Raw genomic sequence first — 21134 nt, 5'->3', positions numbered from 1 at the left:
CTGCGGTACCTCCCTGGTCAAGAATTCGTCTGGCCTCCGTTACTGCGAGGAGGGCAGTCTCGGTTCCATGCTTTGGACGGAACCCTGTTTGGGAAAGATCGAGTAGATGGTTGGTCTCCAGAAATTCAACCAGTGTAGCGTTGATGTGCTCTCCAAGATCTTACTCAGCCAATGTAACAGGGAGATTGGCCTATAGTTGCTGGGATTATCTTGGTCAAGATTGGGCTTCTTTAAGATTGCCCTGACCATAGCATGCTTCCATGAGGGGGGAACAGTGCCTGATGAAATAGAGGCATTAAGCAGATCCAAGACAATTGGAAGAATGTTATCTATTGCCGGCAGCAAGGCTTGCGGTGGTGCTGGGTCCAGAGGAGAGCCGGTTTGACCTTGGGCATAAGGGAGATTAGCGTACTGGGGTCAAGAGGGGGAAAGGAATCCAGGTTGACTGCCAGTCCTGATCCTTGACTTGTGGGGGATGCCAGGGCCAGGACACACTGGGAGAGGGGGGAAGGAGGTATAGATACTTTGTATTTTATGTAAGAAAAATTCTGCCAAATTGTTGCAACATGTTTGGGCGTCTGTTGTATTAGGGGGTTTCTGAGGAAGTTTAAGCAAGATTTTGGCGATACGATAGATTTCCTTAGGGGCAGAAGCAGCGGCTTTAACTTTTTCTTCATAGAATGTTGCTTGGGATGCTTTGATTTCGTCCTTGTATATTTGTATTGCTTCCCTGTACATGGTTTTACTAAGTGGGGAGTACTCGGTTCGCCATTTCCTCTCTAACTTCTTACAGTTGCGTTTCAGTGTCCGTAGTTTGGGGGTGTACCAGGGAGAGGATGGGCTGCTACGTTTGGCATGTGAACATTGCAGAGGGAGCACAGCGTCTAGTGAGCTATATATCCACCTATTATATTCCTCGTTTGCTTTGATGGGGTCAGGGTTGATGGGTGGTCCGGAGGCTTCAAGGGCAGGAAGCCAGAGTTCCAGGGGGAGTTTGGACCAATTGCGTTCCTTACGGGTGTCTGGGATGGAGAGAGAGTGCAGGTTGGGGAAAGGGGGGTCAGAAAGTGATCTGTCCACGGGAGCCGGCGAGGAGTTCCTGCTGAGAGTTGTAAACAGTTACTGAAGACCGGGTCGAGTAGGTCACCTTTAGCATGAGTAGCTTCTAATATTAATTGTTTAAGTTGTAGGGCCGCCAAACTCGTGGTTAGTTCCCTAGCGCTGTGGTCGGAAGCGTTGTCCAGATGAATATTAAGGTCACCTAATACTGAGAAGTTTGCTGGTATGGAGGCTAGGTTAGCTGTAATAGTTGGAAGGGCGTTGAGAAACTGCCCAAGGGCCCTGGATGGCCAGTAAATGAGAATCCCAAAAAAGGTATTAGTAGGGGAAAAATCGATTGCAAAGGAGAGGCTTTCGCAGTCTGGACCTGGGTTGGAGGAACAGTGGCAGTTAGGAGAATCCTTAAGAATGATCGCTATGATGTGGTATCCCTGGGGTAGGGCTAGGATGATATCTGGTTCAGAGTCAATATTAAGCCAGTTCTCTGTTAAGAAGAGAACGTCAGGTTTAAATTCTTCAAGAAGCAGGGCAATTTCTGTAGAGTGCTTGGGAAGTGATCTACAGTTTAGAAGATGAATGCTTCATTGAATGTTTTTAAGGTAGGGGCCAAATGAAAACACTTTTGTTTGAAAGTGGAACCCGCAGTGTGGACAGGCGTTGTGCCTATCTGCTACATTCCACGAGTGTTGACAGGTAGTTGTTGGCTTTACATTAAGATTGTGAAGGGCTGAGGTGCTATACCTCCTAATTACTGGATAAGAAAGGGTAGGGGTTGTGGCCCCAGGCCCCGTCCGGTCGCGTACGGGCGCAGATGGGCTTGCCTTTGGCGCGCCCGTTGCATGCGTCCGCTGCGCAAAGTGTATGGCATGCGGGTTAAGTATGAAGTCAGCTGCTGGTCAGCTGATTAGCCTGGGCGTGCCGGAAGGGCGGGCCCTTCGTGTAGTGCCATAGGATTCCTTCCACTCAATCCGAAGAATCAGTGGTGGAACGGGGAAAAGCACACTATCAGCGGTAAGTGTTCAGCAGTCAACAAAAGGCATGCAGTCAGGCACAATTAGGCGTTATATTTGTTTTAAACAGTATACTCGATCGAAAATGCAAATGGAGGAGCCCTTTGCCAGGCGCTCCTGAACTAGTGGTGAGGCTAAAATCAAGAGTGCAACTTAGGAGCCCTTTACCAGGCGCTCCTGTTCTGAAGTACGGCTCTTTTCTCCTTACCACAGCGCTCGTCTGATGCATTATTCATATATGAAAACACTTTTGAAGTTCTATTGGTTTTATTGGTGGGTTTGGTTATCAGATTTGGCGAAATCCAAGAACTCAAGATATATTGGTTATGCTTGTCTGTAATTGTGGTGTGTAGAGTAAGGCACTGCTTACACATTCATAGGGATTCTAAATTGAGGAGTTTTTTTCTGGGTTGCTTACTTAATTGGAGTTAGTGATTCCTGCTCTTGAGTGCACGGCAGCAAGCACTCTGACTAGGGTGGATTGCCACTGGACGGTGGTCTGCCTAGTGTGAATTCTAGTATTTTGTGAATTGTTTCTGGTTTTCCATTCTTGATTTTCAACTTGTTGTTGTTTCTGAATGTTCATGGTTTTAAATTGTCTTACTTGATTTATTGATTTTCCCTTTCTTTCTAGGGTAAACAGAAAAGGATGCATTTGGTTTATTGATTTAAAAAGGTTTTGCAATTGTTTTCCTGTTCACGGTTTTGGTGACACGTCATCACAAAGCATTGCTCTGACTCATTGGTTGCTAATGAAGGTACACTGTGTAAGGTTGACCTTTCCCAGAGCTGTGTTATGATTGTTTGTTGTTCTCTAGCCTTTTTGCTGTGATTTTGAGTTTGTTTTAAGCAGAAATATTGGGAACGTAGTTAGTAAAGCCTATGGGTATTGCTGTAACTAGGGAGGGTACGAAATTACCTTCAGAAAGAATGCCAGCCTACAAGATGATGGAAGACATTGGGTACTATACATATACCTGGATTTCAGATTGGAATTGATATACTGCACATGATGAAGTTTTACAATTTTCAGTGGAGGGTACCTTTAATGTTTCAAAAAGTTAGATTTCAAGACACAAACCATATATGACATGAAGCCGATACCTAGACCTGCAAAGTTTGAGGCTTTCAATACATTGGATTGCATGGCGATACAGTAGGGGAGAAAGAAAACAATTAAGCAAGTGAAGAGCTCATTTAATCATTGACATTCCCTGCTATAATTAATCAGGATGACAAGACAAATAAAAAAGAGACCATTTTAAAGATTGAATCTGGTGAAAAAATGCAGGGAAATGTTGATTTAAATAGACTTTTGGCTCACAATGATATTTGATTAAAGAAGTAGCCAGATGTGCAAATGAAGCACATGATAAATTAGAAGAGTTAGCTGATGAATTAGAGGTTGGCATCAGAAAGATAAAGAATCTGAATTGAAATTACAAAATGGATTTCACTCGTGAAGAAATTAAAGAGTTGGGTTTAATTACATTGAGAACCCATGTTAAAGATTTTATTGAGAAAACAAGAGACTGATAGTGATTTGAAGAAATATCGAGAAAGATGGAAGAAGGGGACAGCATATGAAAAGAGAATGAAAGGAACTGAAGGTAGGGTGAGAGGTGTCACAAGAGATACCGAGTTTGGGACAAGAGCAAATTTTGAGTTTCCTTTGAGAGACATTGATTGAGAGAATGTGTGCATGTTGTATGGACTTGCGCTGATTTCTGTGCATTTACTAATAACTTTTCGAAATTGAGGGGGGTTTCAGGAAAATCGTGTGAAGAAATATATAAATAAACACATATTTCCCAGATGTTGTGGGCTGATTTGAATATGCTGTTTGAGATTGTGGTTTAGAGTGACTTGTGGGGCGAATGTAAGGCTGTTGTTGGATGGTCTGCACAAGAACCACCAAGGACTACTCCTAGTGGTGCTCCTTCTGAATAGGCAGCTACCAAATACAAGAATGTGACTGAGCATTTGAAAAAGCGAGTATATGAGAATGATGTTAGTTGGAATAAAAGTTTAAGAACTCCCAAGAGCCAAAAGGGTGAGTATTTGCCTTTTAGCATAGTCGAAGATCCTGAAAGGGATCCCGACTAATGGATTAATGCCTGCTTTCGTAAAGCTGCCAATGTAGTCTTGGCTGCTCCTAGCCAATTACGCCTTATGAAGCAATTTGATTTTGTTTGGTGCTTTACCTCTGGTGCACACAGTCCTAATAATACAAATACTAAAGTGAAAGTAATGGGGTATTCCAGAATTGTCTTCCATGCTGTTTGAATATCATTTCATAAGGGTATGAATTGAGGGCAATCCGATCAAACATGTTTGAAAACTTCAAGCTATCCGCATCCTGCCAGCATTGTGCACAAGTATGTTGGTAGAATTTATACAGTTTAGAGGGCTATAAATGCTAATCAAGTATTCCTTTAAAATATGCCTCCCACCTGTTATGCAGTAAAATCATTTTTGATATGTTTCATAGTGTTTTCCCTTGATCTTCTCCTAGTGTTTTCTGATTTTTCTGGGGGATCAGTTGGTGCTAATTTTGAGCTATGAGTCTCTATAGGGCATTGTAAAGTCTAAGAAGGCCAGGTCTCCTGTTGATCTAGGAGACCTTAATTGCTTGTGAGATAGTCTTGCTCTCCTACATGTCATGAACATTTTAATTACCATAAAATAATTCTTTCCTCACTGGACAATGGAGTGCTAGAAATAGGCATAGTTTTCATGGCAATAAATTCATTTTAGTACCATTAATTCTACCTAGCCAATAAATTGACTAACTATGACAGAGTATGTAAGTTGATGATAGTTACCTTGTAAAAAATCTTTTTACCTGCACCCCCAGGAATTTTAATAATCTGTTGTTCATTTAAATTGTGTCTTTGGTGAGAAGACAGTCACCTTAGCTTGGGGGAGTATTAAGGTTTGGGATCTCAGATTCTGCTGGGTTCACTTTCAGTCCATCTACCCTTTCAAATATGCTAAGTATTTTTGCATTTCGGTACACAGACAGCCCTTGAGGTCACGGTGAGAAGGATGCCATCTACAAATAATGTGATCTTGTGTTTCTGCTGCCCTATCCTCTTGTCCGGCCTTATTCGTGCATCATATGGTTCAATGCTAAAGGCAAAGAGAGGGGGCACTCCTGTCCCTTTGTCAGTTTCATGCGTCCAGACTGGGTATGTCTGAACTTCGGTGCCGCTCCTTGCCCACCTTGTAATTCAAGGAGGGTAGCAGGTCCTCCTAAGAACACATGGGAATGGGAATTTGGCAAAATACACATCAATGCATAGTACCCTCTTTTGAACCTGGTATGGATTTGTCTCATGTGTTAAAGTCCTAAAGAGTGTAAACAAACAGCATTAAAATGTAATCTCCTGGCCAGAACCATCTAGTATACTGTGTATGATATGCATTTTAAAGTTGGTTAGCACTCTGCAGCTACTTGTGAACACAAATGGTTCACCTGTAACATATAATGTAAAGTATTACTCTATGGTCTAACTGCTCTGAGTATACTGATACATGCATGTAGAATCGAATCCTTCTACTGCCATGAATAGCATCTAATACAATTCACAATAAGTTCAGAAAGCCAGATCAAATATGTGTTTCAAAGGCTTTAGAAGGAATGAGAGATTGTCCCGCCACTGAATTACTTAATTCCAATTGAGTCAACCACAAAATAAAACCGACTTTTCCAGGGAACTCCCCCTATCTGCTTGTCCTCCCTAATTCACACAGTAAATGGTTCAATGCTTAAGGCAAAGAGCAGCAGGGATAGGGGCACCCTTATCTCTTTGTCAGACTTACTGTCTCACTGGCAGGCTATCTGGACTTTGATGTTCCTCAGTCTCATCCACATTGTAATCCGAGGCTAAAAAACACTTCAAAGAACACAACGGGAAAGGGGGGTCGGGAAAATGCGAGTCACTGTGTAGCACCCGCTCTTCAAACTTGTACAGATTTACTTTATGCATTCAATTTCTGCAGAGTGGAAGCAAAGAAAAATACTTTTATTCGCTTGAACTGCACTATTTACCATACTATGTATGATATACATTTCAGAGATGGGTAGCACCACTCTGCAGCTATGAGTGTTTGTGAATACAAATGATTCACCTGCAGTTAGAAAATTATGGTTACACGTGTTTCTCTCATAATGTGAGTTACTTTCCCTTCTTATACTAGTGTGTTAAAAAGCTCATCTCGCTTGTGAAAGTTTTATAAAAGTTTGCAGGTTAGTCACTGATCTGGGGCTTTATGTATATTGAGTAATGTGATCGCTAGCTTAATGTCTCTTTGGAGATTGGAGACTCCAAAGTCTCATGTTAGACGCTCATTATTCGGGGAAGGTCAGTTGATTCTACATAATGTGCTTGATGTATGTCTAGCAAGGGTTCATGAGTGTATAGAGTTTGGTAGAAGTAATAGAAGGCTTCTAATTTCTCAACTCTGGTAACAACTGTCTGTCCAGAAGGATATTTAATGCCCCCTATGCAGTTCTCTCTTCGTTGTCTAAATTGTCTAGCCTGGTGTGTCTCTATCATTGCCATGGTCATATACTGTCTTTTTGAGATGTAGGTGGGCCATTTCTGCCTAATTCGTTTTCTGTGTATTCAATTTACTTCTACTGGTTATTACCTTTGTTGAAGTATCCTAGAGGGGGTTTCTTTATGTTCCCTCACACCTAGTTTAAGTTCTGACTCTAAGAGGAATTGCTCTTTCAGTTTCGGATGTCTCATATTAGCTAACATACTGATGCATTTAACTCCCAAGGTTACATTAACATCATCCCATGTACATGCCTGGCTTGTACCTTCTGGCAGTTTCGTTTAAAAATCTTCAACAATGCTTCTTCTCATTTCCTATTTCATCACCATGTCTTTCCGCAGAAGGGAGTGGAAAGTCCATCTCCACTGAGGCGACTGTGCTCCCACTTCAACACTATTTCAATGGGAGCATGCTTTGAGAAGGTTAGTGGATGTATTTTGCTGTCTGTGATTGCTGGCATGAGCTAGGATGTAGTTGATTCATGAGTAAGTTCTGTGTGAGAAAAATGTATACTCAACTTGATGGACTGTTGTTCTCTCCAGGGAACTTGCAAGCCCAAGTCTCATATGATTGCTTTAAATTTTTGGCAGTTTTTTCCTGCTGGTGGCAGACGGTTATGTGATCTGATTTTTTTTTGCCTATGAGACAGCTTTTAAATTCCATGTTACAATTATATCACCCCCTGAAATACCCCCTTGTGCATTAAAAAGGAGTTGAGAAAGTTTAGCGGTTGTTCAGAGTACATACTGTAGCCAATGTGACTCATTTACCCTGTAGTTGCCCTGACACCATAAAGTATCTGCCATCTTTGTTGGTTTTGCTATTAGCACTTTTAAAACCCAGTGATCTGTAAAACAAAAACAGTGTTGCCCCCTCGTGTTTCATGTTGACAGCGGTGCAAACATTCAGAAGGTCTAAGCAGGAGAGGGATAAAAGAATGAAAACCAAATTAAAACTCTGGCAGGAGGGGCGTGGCCAACCATCATGGCCGATCAGACGTAACTCCCTTCGGCTCTGCTCCAGGCCAGACCAAATTAGCTTGTTTTGAGGCGCTTGGCACCCCAGAAGTTGATCTCCCAGACCACCTGGGCACCCCGGCAACAGGGGCCCCTGATTGGCAGATTTGGAGCCACAGAGGATGCGAGCAGCGTCATAGAGAGCTGAAGCCAGGAGCCGTCAGGCTCGAAAAAAGATGGGCAACGAGATGCTGCACAGCGGCAACTTAAGTAGCGCCCGACGGGGCTAACGAGCAGAAACGAGGCCTGTTCCTGCGGACGAGCGAGGTACCTTCCAGCACTCCACAAAAAGCCCTGTGGACCGGTCACGACGCCCGCAGAGCACGCCCAACCCCCGCAGCGGTTCTGTGGAAAGGCAAGAGGCCAACGAGTGGACACCAAGGTGAGGAGCGGGGTTCCGCGTTCGGCAGTGACGGGCTCCGACCGGGGCCGCCTATTACATAGTGACCGAGAGGGCACCGGATGGCCCCTCCAAAACCTAGACTACCCACAGCAGAGCCCCCGGAACAAGGTCTCTGACCTCAACATGAAGCGGGTCAAGCACCTAATCATATGAAAGCAGCCCCGTGATGGGGCCTCCAGCCGGGGACCCCACACTCCCACAAAGAATTTAGCCTACTCGTGTTATCTTTAAGCCTGTGAGGGGCCCAGAGCCAGTAAAGCCCCTGCATTAAGGACACTGTGAATCTCAAGCATCACATAGCGAGGTCCTTGATGTAAAATCTCGGGACAGAAATTGCGGCGCTCTCCCAGTGGAGTCCCACGAAGCCCTCAGTCATTTTTGTCATAGGAGGGCCCCGGGCTGACGTCGCGCCCTGGTCCCTATCTCACCAAAGAAGGCACAGTCCGCCAAAGTCTCCAGCTTCTTCACCCCAGCAAACACAGGGGCAGACAAAGAGGGGACAGCCCAGCCCTGTGGAAGCATGGCACTTGCTCTGGAAGATCTGATGACTTTGCTGAGAGTGTTTGAGAAGGAGCAGCGAGATGACATCAAGGCAGATATGGGGACCACGTTCAATGCATTCAAAGCTCAGATGGGAGGAAGGCTGATTGCACTACAGGTGGATGTGGACTCGAGCGGGGCCTGCACCCTGGACCTCAAGGCAAAATGCCAGGAGGTGGTTAAACAAATGAAACTGTTAGAGGCTCAGTCTGGGGACCTGTGTAACCAACTTAGGGCCACGATACTCATGTGCGAAGACCTCGAGAACCGTTCCCGGCGAGGTAACAACCAGGTGTGAGGCCTGGAAGAAGGATGCGAGGGCCCAGACTTGGAAGCATTTATGGTGGGACTTTTCGCGACGGTACTGGGAAAAAACAGCCCAGAAGTCGAGTTGCAGAGGGTTCACAGAGTGGGGCCGCGGCTACCAGGAGACTCCAGGAAGCCTAGGGATGTGCTGACTAAATTCAGCTACTTCAAGATCAAAGAATTGATCCTTCAGAAAGCAAGGGCCCTCGATAAAGTGTTGTTCCAAAACGTGTCTTGTTCATTGTTCCAAGACGTGGCTCAGACCACACTAGCCTGTTGCAGGAAGGAAAAGTGGTCCAGAAATCCTGGGTCTGGATATGAATACCTTGAGTTTTGGAGGGGTTATGCTCGAGGCTCTGGACCTGCCCAGCCTCAAAAGAAGTAATGTGAAGAGGGTTTTTGAGCAAATGTTCATCCTTTTCAAATATATGTATTCTCCCCCATGAATGGATCAATCTTCAGTTTTATTATGTTGAAAACAGCACAGTGCAAATTCTTTGGAGTGAGGATAGTTATTTTTATTTATGTTTTGCACTTTGTTGCATCCATTTCACTCATGTATAATTTTTCCATTTAATATTTTTAATGAAATAAAGAAAGACAGCCTTTGTCATTTTCAATGTTGAGTGTTTTAATGGAACAGAGAAGAACAGCCAACACGTGTTTCGCCCTGTTCGGTAAGTAAAGCCAGGGCTTTCTCAAAGCTGTTAGAAGGAGAAAGTAGAGCAAGTTTAGGGAAAAATTCTTACCTATTGGATAGAAAACCCTAATTAAATAGAGTAAGGGACACCAGCCAGTGTAAGGTGAAAAACTGTTTTGAAAGAAGTGTTGTGTAATATTACTTAGTCCCGAAAAAATGCCAAAGAAACAGAAAGTAGAAAAAACATTTTTTTTATAAATAATTAAAAGGTCAAAGGAGGACTCATTTGAGTCTGACTTTCATTTCCATGGTTCTTTACTAGGGCCATTCTCGAGCAAAAGTGGTACAGGCATATGGCATATTTCACAAAGCTTTAAGTAAACGAGCAAGGTATAGGTTCAGTAATACTTAAAAGTCGCACTAAAAAGTGGCATGCAGGTGTGAAAGAAAAAACGGTTTTTAAGATTAGGCGATTGAACTAAGTTGATGAGTAACTTGCCCATACTAAAATCATCAAATAAAAATACACTTTGCTCATCTTCTTCTTATAAACCTGTGAGAACCCTTAATCCCCTTTAAATATAAACATGTGAATATGCAAGAAAGAGATGCTGATACACTGTACAATTGGATGATTTCAACTAGGTATCTGCTGTATTTACTGCTCTTTTTTTCAAGCATGAACTGATCGCACATGTTTTTCAGGGTCCTGTGACCTCAGTGACAGAGTCACTGTCACTGTAGGGTGTGCTGCTTCGTAGGTCTGCCCACAAGACTGGAGGTGAACTTCTGAATGAATTGTGGTCAACAGATCTTCAAGGTTAATTGCCACTTGCCACCACTAGGGCCCACCTGCTGGTGCTAAGACACCAAGGATAGCGAGCCTTCTAAGGTCTAGCATGGGAATGTGCTCCCTCAGGGGGAGTGGTCTGGTGGACTGCTCATGAAGACCCTTCTTTTCCAGTAACATGCACATTCTGACAGTTGTTTTCACCCACCCGTCCTAAGAGCTACGAGGCCTCAGGTCAGAAGTGCGCTTTATAAAACCCCATTACATTACAAGTCTGAACCTGGTTCCCCAGTTCCAAGTTCAGCAGGTCTGACCATAGTGCCACATCCTCTCCCTCACTGAACACCATACTGCCCCACTGAGAGAAACTTGCACTGCACTCACCCGCTATAAACATCTGGATGCGACTCAATTCAAATTACACACTAGACAAAAGCAATATGCTGCCTAAAAAACCATTAACAACATCCTAGAAAAATCAAACACTCGGAGGGAATGCAAAATTAAGTAAAGCATGTGAAATGTAAGCAGGAACAACATGGTTACCTTTTTCTTCTAACACTCATTATTCAGAAATTAGTGAGCGCTTTTGCTGAAAAGTTAAGGACATGACTACAGGGCCCGAAAGTGATCCGTTTCAATAGCCATTGCTTATATCCTTACAAAACGTAAGCAGTATGGTTTAAAAAGGCCACATTCGTGAACACACAGCCGCTGTACACATTTTGTTTTCCAAGTCACCCATCAAGCAGGTATTTCAGTGCCTCAGGAATAGTGCACTTTCCCACCAAGGTAAAACAATGTTGTTCAAAGAGGGATGAGAAAACAAAAGTAGTGCCTAACTGGCAAATACAGTAAAGTGGCGCTAATGTGTTTAGGTGTGAATAAATCAACCAGGCCACCTTGCAACCACTCTGTCTTCCTCTAGTTTGTTATTTTTCATATTTTTAATGTTTTTATTTCTGTCCACCCCGAGGCTGCACTTAAAATTTTTAAAATGTCAGAAAAAGACGACGTTTCCAGCAAAAGTGTTTTTCTTTTTTGGATCCATTTTACAGGGGAGCAAATAAATGAAAGAAGGAAAGACAAGTTAATACCTGTTTCTTGAAGTGTCGGTTTTCACTAAATGAGGAGAAGTGAGACAGAAAGAGAGGGAAGAAGGGGAACAAAGAGAGAGGGGACAGCTGCCAGCGGCAGGAGAATTGGACACTCTCCTTGTCTTCTCTGGGCACGAAGGAAAAGACAGAGTACTTTTCCTTCTCTGTCCGTTCCGCCCGTCCCCAAAAGCCGAGCCTTAACTATCCGCCTTGGCAATTTCTACCCTCCGGGATGCATGTTTAAAATAAGAAAGTAGGGGAATGGACTCTATGAAATTAAAGAAGTAGGGTCACGCTGTGCCCTGCCGATTCCTCCCCCTTCTACCACTGGTTCAACGAGACCTTTATAGGTATGGTACGAGCCAACTATTCCGCTCCGAGATCCTGGGTACTGGTGAATGGGCTGGCTTCGGAACCCTTTGGTCTCTCACGGGAACTAGGCAGGGATGCTCGCTGTCTCCTCTGCTCTTTGCTCTCAGCATCCTGATAGCAGCACAACGGCGAGGTGCTCGGACAATTCTTCTTTGAAGGAATCATGATTTAATCCCAACAGTAAGGGTTGACCTTGGAGCCAATACCATTGAGGCAATTGATTGTCAACGCGACTAGGTGAAAGGAAGCCATGTTCTGGCTCCTGTTGAATTGGCTATTCTAGCCACTGCCCCCACTAAGAGAGTATGGTCGTGTGACGGACATAACTGACCCATCTTAGAAACACCTGTGACGCCGGCCTGGCACCAGTAATAGGTTGCCTTCCCCGTCCTGAAGAAGACTCGCAGCAGAGGTTCTAACACACCCTTCTTGTGTTAGCCGAGTCGAAACGTCGACACTCTCCACCCACACGAGACCTGTACCTGTCACCCCGTCCTACATTTTGAAGATGCATTGATGCATGATTAATTTGAATGCATTGTTGTTTAAACATGTTCTATAGTGGACAGGCTCTTGACACTGGTCTTCATTACCAGTATATTGTTAGAATTGTTTGAATTGTTTATTTTTTATACCTGTGATCCTCACTTCAACCTTCCCCACACAAGCACGTCCTCAAATCTTTTTTCCTTTTCCTTTATGCAACCTATAATTAAAAAATGTTTAAAAATTGTGAATTGAGTACAACAAATTGAATAAATGTATTGCAGATATATTTGTTTCCCTGGCGCTTCATTGTTTTTGGTATGATAAATTCTGTGTATGCATTCATATTATAACTTTGATGGCGTATGCGTAGTTGTTTCTACTTGGGAGTTAATAGCAGTGTTGGAGTCTATACACAACACAGATTTTACAAATCTGAATCAAGTTCTCCTTGAATAGTCATGGACCATTCTTTTCATTCCTGAATTGCATCCAGGTCCGGTGACGACTTTTGGGTTACCCCATTATCTAAAATGTCTCCCAATCATAAAGCCAGTGTCCTCTCTTCCAGCCATCCATACAGAACTCGCCTCTTACGAACAAGCTTCGGGGTTTGAGGTAAACCTTTCAAAGTCCTATCTCCTTAACTTAACTTTGCCCAAGGAGACTATGCGGATCGTAGAAGCAATGTACCCTTTCCAAAGCACACACAAAGACATCACATACTTGGGTATCAGATTTACTCCGAAGATACTGCACCTCCATGGGGCTAATTACCCTCTCTTGTTACGCCAGCTTAAAGCAAACCTGGCCAGATAGATAACAGTCTACACCTCCTGGATAGGGCGTATCAACACCATCAAAATGAACATTCTCCCTAGGCTGCTTTATCTTTTCAAGGCCTGCCAATTTCAGTAGCCAGGGTTCTCTTTATTGACCTAAAACAGATTATCATTAAGTTCATTTGGCAGGATCAGAGGGCGCGGTTATCCCACTGCTGGTTAACGAAGGCACAAATGGAGGGGGGTTGGCCTTACCGGATTTCTTGGGGAACTACAGAGCGGCTCAACTCAGGGTGATCACTGACTTGTCACTCCGTGCATCTGAAAAACTATGGCTCATATGGACCGACAAATAGTGGGCAGGGCAATTTGGAATCTCCTATTGAAGCAGAAACAAAATCAACCAGTAAATGCTTATATTAGCACCCACACAGCTACCACTTTGAGGGTTTGGGACGACCTCACCAGATCCATGCCCCTAACTTCCTTCCCTTCTCCCTATACCCCCATACACTTCAACCCCGAGTTCCCTCCGGCTCTCCAGGAGGGGCCATTTGAAGGGTGGCGGGAGGGCAGTTGCCTCATGATATCTGATCTTTATAAACAGGGGAAGTTACTGACATTTGAGGACTGCGCTAAAACATTCAAGCCCCAGCCCTCTGAAAAATTCCACTGCATACAGCTTAAACACTGGGTTCAACAACCGCAGGTTCGGCTAGCCGCAACTAGAGAATTACTCCCAATCAAACAGTTCGCACAATCGGGGGCATCCACAAAAGGGACCATCTCCTTCCTTTACTCACTCAGACAGGCTCTGCGGTCACACTCAACTGCGAGGCACCAAAAGTTGTAGGATCCCATTTTAGCCTTTCCGTTGGGAGAAACACAATGGAACTCCCTATGGGGATATCCCCAAATACAACCGGTCCATGTTCCTAAGGGAGGCTCACTATAAAATGATGTACGATTGGTACCTGCACCCTCAGAAACTGCACACAATATTCCATAATACCTCAGACAGATATTGGAGGGGCTGCGGACTCCTGGGGGAGTTCAGGCATATTTGGTGGGACTGCCCCTTCATCAAGCCCTTCTGTAAGTAAATTTTAGCCCAAATCAAACTGATCCTGGGCTACACAATTCCCGCAACAATGGAACACACTCTCCTGGGGATTCAGGACTCCACCTTGAAATGGCAAACACTAGGGGACAGCTCCTTGATGTGGCTGTGCTTGGGGGTGGCCAAGATGGCATTTGCAGCAGCATGGAAGAAGGTGGAGGCCCCCTCCCCTACACAAAGGCACGCCAAGTTATGGCGAGCACTAGCGATGGAAAGAATGGAGGATATAGTGGAGGACTCAAGAAAGGGGTTTGACTATATCTGGGCCCCCCTGGTCAAAAACTTGGCGGAGGGACTACCCTTGTTTGCCTGTGGTCCCAGACTGAGGGCTCGCCACCTCTTCCATATCTCTACTCCCGGGTGGCCACTACACCTGGGTCGGGAGCCTTTGGGTATTCAGGGCGGTCCCGGACCTCATTGGATCGTCCTCACTTACGACCAAGCTTGAACTTTTTCTGCCATTATACCATAGTTTGTTTGGTTATGTTTATCTTTGAGTTATGTTGAAAGAATGGGTGGAGGTGGGAGACGCGAGTGCCAAAGAATAACATGGCCCACAATGTGAGATGTATGAGTTGTGGCACATGATCACCCCAGCAGCAGCGAGCGGGGTCATGGAGGGAGTTGTCAACGCAGATCGAGACCTAGTACACAAACTGAACATTGTATTTTAGACCCCTGTAACTCTTGATCTGTAAGCCATACTGGTGGCTCCCAACAATGTTTGTTTTGTATCGTTCTGAATCTAAAACCAATAAAAACATTTTGATATAAAACTCTTTTAGGAGTGATCTCGTTACAACTTTACTTTGTGGCCAAAAGCTAACCAATTCTCTCAGATTTTATAAGCAAGATGGTGTGCTCCAGCAGGGAGCTGGAGCTACCTGTGTGCCAAGTGAATTGGGCCGGATGATCAGTGCACTGAGGCTATTCACGTTATGTAGACACTCAGGGCCTGATCCACAAAGGGCCTCCGCATTCATGGCCGTAGTTCGGCTCTCGTGGCACAATGAGTAACAGCAGTGCGAAGGCCCTTTGTGAATCAGATCCTAGATCGCTATTGTCATGCACTGGGTGAGCATCAAGGGCTTGTTTATACTCCTAAACAGATACAAATATACTAATGCATCAATCATATAAAAAAATAATTTGGAATATTTACATTAAAGTTGCCTCCCAGATTTTCATATATTGTTTGTTATTTGTTACTCACTTTGGACCCGATTCACAGAACTAACTTAAGACAAAATCCTAAACTTACTACTTTTGGTATTCACAGAAGGCATTTAGTAGTAGTAAAGTTAGGATTTTGTCTTAAGTTTGTCTTAAGTCTGTCTTAAGTCTGTCTTAAGTTTGTCTTAAGTCTGTCTTAAGTCTGTCTTAAGTTTGTCTTAAGTTTGTCTTAAGTCTGTCCTAAGTCTGTCTTAAGTCTGTCCTACTACTTTTGGTATTCAGAGAAGGCATTTAGTAGTAGTAAAGTTAGGATTTTGTCTTAAGACAGACTTAAGACAGATTTAAGACAGTCTTAAGACAGTCTTAAGACAGTCTTAAGACAAACGTAAGACAAACTTAGTACAGACTTAACACAGACTTAACACAGTCTTAAGACAAACTTAGGACAGACTTAAGACAGACTTAGACAAAATCCTAACTTTACTTCTACTAAATGCCTTCTGTGAATAACAAAAGTAGTACGTTTAGGATTTTGTCTTAAGTTAGTTCTGTGAATCGGGCCCAAAGTCACTTTGCAGTCCAGATATTTCCTTACTAGAATATTGTTAAGTTTTCCCTATATAAAATAACAATTTATTTTTTAAATATTTATTTCATTTTTATTAAACATACCAAAATGTATAAAACATATTCAGCATGGCAAATCAGCAAGCACAAATTAGTACTGAAACAAAGAAAGAGACCAAACTTCCATTGGTAATAAGCAAAAGAGAGTACACAGTATAAATAAAAAAAAACATTAAAGACTATGGGTTATTTTCCTCAATTGATCTCGGAAGAAGTCCCAGAAGATGAATTCAGCTGGTATATACCTGAACTATACATCACTTTTGACTTATCATACAAAATAACAATTTATAAATGTAGTAAATGTGTTCCATCCATTTGTTCCCCCATTCTGAAATGGTTGAGTAAGATCGTGTGGATGTTCCCATCCCACGCCCAGCGTACCGTAATCCAAGCCCTGGTTACTTCGAGGCTGGATTACGGGAATATCCTCTACTTAGGTGTTAACAAAGAGGTAACACGTAAACTGCAGCGAGTACAAAGCTCTGCTGATAGACTGCTCTGCCGAGCACCCAAAACTGCATCAACGTCTGGGCTGCTGCTAGATCTCCACTGGCTTCCAGTGGAGAAACAGGTTAAATTCAAGGCCCTTACTTACATGTTCCGTATTAAGCATGCTAAATCCCCCCGCTATTTGCAGCATCTGGCTTGCCCTTATGTTCCCTCTCGCACTCTGAGATCCTCCACCCAAGAGAATTTCCAAGTTCCAAAAGTTAGACTTTCTCGTATGGGAGGGCGCTCATTTTCTTACCTCGGCCCCACGTTATGGAACGCTCTGCCATTGCCCCTTCGTATGCAACCAGACCTTCTCTCTTTCCGCAGATCCCTTAAAACATGGCTTTTCAGTCAATAGGTCTCTCCTCCCTTTGCTGTTTCCTTGATGGCACCGGGAAACCCTTGTGGGTAGCTGTGCGCTGGTATATGAATTTTAATAAATAAATAAATAAAATGTTTTGCATTTGATAACCCGTTTTTTTAGGCTTACTGGGAGCGAGTCTCATCATCTGAGTCTACCGCATGGTAAATTTACAGTAATTGGACTGACAGTGCTAATCATCAGTGCCCACCTTTTAAGATAAGCACACTTTTGCACAGCTAGAGTAAGATTCTCTGAACTGGTTATACATGAGCATGTGAGCACATGTGTGCACACGTGTGTGGGCTGTGTACGTTGAGACTACCATCTTGTGCAACCTGGCATCTATGCACAAGTAGCCCTTCACAGAGAGGACTGTTACGGAATTGGTATTGACCTTGGGTAGGCCTTATAATGTAAGTGGGCATTGATAGTGTAGACCTGTAGTGCTTACTGACGGTCTGTGGTGCTTATACTGATTTACACATTATGTGAATCTACCTTAAAGTACAGTTTCACCCCTCTTGGGCCTACAGGGTCCTGCAAGGTACTGCGGTAATCATGGACCCCGAGTGTACAGTTCCTCACATTATATCTACACTCCATATGACATGTTAAGATTTGTCATATTTCCCTGGCTCAGCTGAGAATCAGAATCTAGACCTTCATGTCCCCCTACTGGGCCAAAATCATTACTCTGTTCTCTAGCAGGAGGAACAAAGGCCTCCCCACGCATTAGAGGAATTAACAGTGCTGACCCAGCTCCTGGGAAAGAAAAGGGAAATCTGCATCTGTTATTTAGCTTGTCACGCTGCACCTGGGCTGGGGTCCGCCCACAGAAACAAAGGAGGAACACCAGACCTCTGGAGGCAATAAAAGAGAGGCACGCCTTTGAAGTTTTGGGGGTAAGGGTGAGGCAGCTGCGCAAAATCCCCTCCCAACAACACATTAAAACAGTTGAAATTGGAAAAAGACCTTGACTCAAGGACTGACAATACTAAAAACAAGGTCTCAATCTGGCACTTTGATTCACAAACAAATTTATAAAAGTTGTCTAAAAAGAGGTAGAACTCCTTCGAATGCACAACCCATAAAATCTGAATCCCACAGCGCCAGGATGCCCCTTCCGGAGCGACAGGTTGCGCTTTATAAATACCCACATACAAATACAAATATTGAGGTGTTTGGAAACGCAGAACAAGGCAGCTAGATCACTTCAAGTTCTTTAGCCAGAGGAGGTAATAGCTGGGACAACAAAACATTCAAAGCTGCCCCAAATGAACAGCTCCTGGGCCCAGGTTTCTTGAAGCATAATCACATCAACTGGTTATAACTTTTAGCCACTCAGGGTCCCACAGCTTCGTCCTAATACCAGCTATATTCCAACAAAGGAACCTAATAGTTAATTTCTATGTGCGAGTTACTGCTTTTAGGAAGCTGGCTCTGTATATACTATACCAAAGTAAGGTATAGTGTGCACAGAGTCCAGTGGAACCCCAAAGGTAGGCAGGGGTAAAAGTAGATAATTCCTTACTCTCTATTTGTGGTAGTGTGGGCTAACCGTAAAGCTTTATCGGAGGGTAGTGTTAAGCTTTTATTGTACACACTTAGGCAAGAAATTATGCCAGACACTCAAAGACTGAACTCAGACCAATTTTTTTTGTATAAAAATATTATTTTGTTATATTTTATGTTCTAGAACTAAGCCAGGCCTGGCACATGTAAGTTTAATGATACTTTGCAAGAATAGTTCAGGTAGATACAGTTTGCATGCAGTTGAATGTAATTGCATTGGTTATAGGTAAGTCATTTGTATGTAAAGCAGTTAAAATTACTTGTCAGTTACTTTACGGATTACTTTTCAAGTTACTTTTCAGCTTACTTTTAAAGTTACTTTTTCTACTCAGTGTGATATGTCTAGATATCGCACTGGGACATTTCCTAGAGAAAAGGTAAGTACAAACCATGTGCCACACTTAGAACAATGTTCACAAGAAAGCAGTCAACGCAATCGTATGGCAGGAAATGAGGTTATTAGTTTCATGGTAAGTACTTTGGTTTGGGAGTTGGTTTTCTGGGTTTAGAACAAGGGTTCCCCCAGGGTCAAGGGTACACTCTCAAAGCACTAGGGCAGCCGGGTAGAGAGTGCTGAGGCCCATTGTTATCCAATGGGGGAAATGGGGGCCTCCAGTTGGTGGCAGCTCACAAGCAGGCCACAAGGTTGTGGGAGCAAAGCTCCTAAACTTAGGCTCTGGCAAAGGGGGATACAGTTTAGTGCACTAGGTGCACCCACAGCCGCGCAGGAGCGTCCGGTTGCAGAGTGCTGTTTTGACGCCGGGTGCCCTGTTATTTTCAATGAGAGTTGCCTGTTTTTCCATTTTGGCTCCATGCTCGGTCCAGGAAGTGTTCCAGGAGGAACCAACAGCTGGGCAGGTAAGTTGGAGGGCTCAGGAACGTTGGTGCACCTCAGATCCTATTCTTCAGCACGTTGGGTGGCTGGATGCAGAGTTGTCTTTTGAGGTCGGATGTCACCTTACTGGGTCTCTCACAATTTTGGGGGGTCTCCGTGCAGAGGTTGCAGGCGAAGTCAGGAAGTCCTGGGGGGGTCATCTCTCAGTGGACTCGGACTCTGGAGTGCTGGGGTACCTTGCTGGGAGCACTGGGCCACTCGAAGCCGGGCCATAGGCGTCTGGTGAAGTGTGCTTCCAGGCGTTGTGTTTCTTTGTCCTCAGCAGGCTCAGAGTCTGTCTTTGGAGTTTCTTTTGAACAGAACAGATGTTCACAAGATATCCGGTCTTTATTGAAGGTAGTAATCACTAGGGGGTAACTGTTTCCTATAGAGAGGGGGCAGCTTATTCTGGTTGCTGTGCTAAAGATTCTAGAGTGTGGCCTCGTAGTGCGGTTGAGGTTGGATATCAATGAAGGTGGAGGAATTCGACTTTTAGAAAAAGTGCCCTCACACACCCCTGTGGGTGTCATGCTTTATCATCGGGCGTTTGCTCCTGGTGGGGGTGGCACTGCTGTCCCCCAAGGGCCCCGCGAGTGGGCTCTTTGTTGGAGATCTTTTCGGAGAAACGCTGCAGTTGTGCGTGTGGGTGGGTCTAAAAAGTGTGTGAGTTAGTTAAAATTACCCTCACTGTACCCATAAACAGAATTTTATATAGGGGTCTGGGTGGTAAGATTAAAATCAAAGGATAAGGAGAACCTCTTTAAACAAATGTAGTAGAGGAGTGAGTATTATCCTGCTGCTCTCTTATCTGTGAGTGTGAGTGAAAGTGAAATTTGGGTCGACATGTTTCGCTCTAGGCGTGGATCCCTAATGGATCCCGATGCTTTTCTTCAGGATCGTGATGTGGAAATAGAAATTAAAAATAGGAATCAGAGAAGACAACAGTCTATATTCCTATGGTACCTAAAGTTAGGTGTGTGTGCGTCTAAGCGCCTATTAGATTGTCCGGATGGCGTTCCTGATTCCAACCTGGTGAGGAGAAAAATAGAGACAGACAAGTAGGGATATTGTGAATAGATGGAATGCAGTAAACATTTTAGCATTCTCATAGATGGATATTCATATTAAGGCATGCTGGGGATAACGTGCCCCTTTCATCATCTTTCACCACACCTGTGCGTGGTAGATTCGCTGTACTCGATTTTGCCTGTGGAAGATTTGCTGCAATTGTTTTTACCTGTGCATAATTACATATCACAGGTGATGTGGTACCTCAACCTGGCAAGGCAAAGCCGGAGGTGACTGGAATCATGCATGCAATACCTTCCTTGTGGAACTCATGGCATAGAGGCAATGTCTTTAACGTGTGTCTGGTTAAGACATCTCTGCTATGGTGATGGTGGCAGTCCGTTATCTTTAAAAGATAAAAATGATGCTATCTCGAGTGTTTAGCCAGAGCACAAAGTGAAGTAAAAACGGTAACACGGCTCAATGTGACACATCTAACAATTACAAACATCAGTTGTATCATACCCCTCAATTAGAAGGGGTTGGCTTCTTCGGCGTAACCCTCTCTAATATGCCCTCTGAGTGCATTGTATAATAAATCCCACACTGGCATCAGGGTGGGTTTATTGTGCTGAAAAGTTTGATACCAAACTTCCCTGAATTCAGTAAAGCCATTATGGTGCTGAGGAGCTTTTAATGACAAACTCCCAGACCATAAATATCTTTATGGCTTTACTGCATTTACAATGTGTACGAATGGATGTAGTCACTGTAGGGGTACAGTTCTCATGCAACTGTACCCTAACCAGTGGTATAGTGCACACAGCTAGAGGG

General features: G+C 43.9%; 1 long non-coding RNA gene across 1 annotated transcript in view; it reads left to right on the top strand.

Annotated features, from left to right (window-relative positions):
- Positions 1-2055: 2055 nt before the first annotated feature.
- Positions 2056-21134, top strand: part of LOC144791683 (uncharacterized) — a 206121-nt gene continuing 187042 nt past the window's right edge. Inside the window, exon 1 of the long non-coding RNA XR_013602447.1 lies at positions 2056-2070. This is a non-coding gene — a long non-coding RNA (uncharacterized LOC144791683). The remainder of the gene's footprint in view (positions 2071-21134) is intronic.

Source organism: Lissotriton helveticus, chromosome 11, assembly GCF_964261635.1.
Source record: "Lissotriton helveticus chromosome 11, aLisHel1.1, whole genome shotgun sequence".
NCBI classification, from domain to species: domain Eukaryota; kingdom Metazoa; phylum Chordata; class Amphibia; order Caudata; family Salamandridae; genus Lissotriton; species Lissotriton helveticus.
The sequence above is the reverse complement of the archived record's forward strand: the minus strand, read 5'-3'. Positions and strand labels throughout refer to the sequence as shown.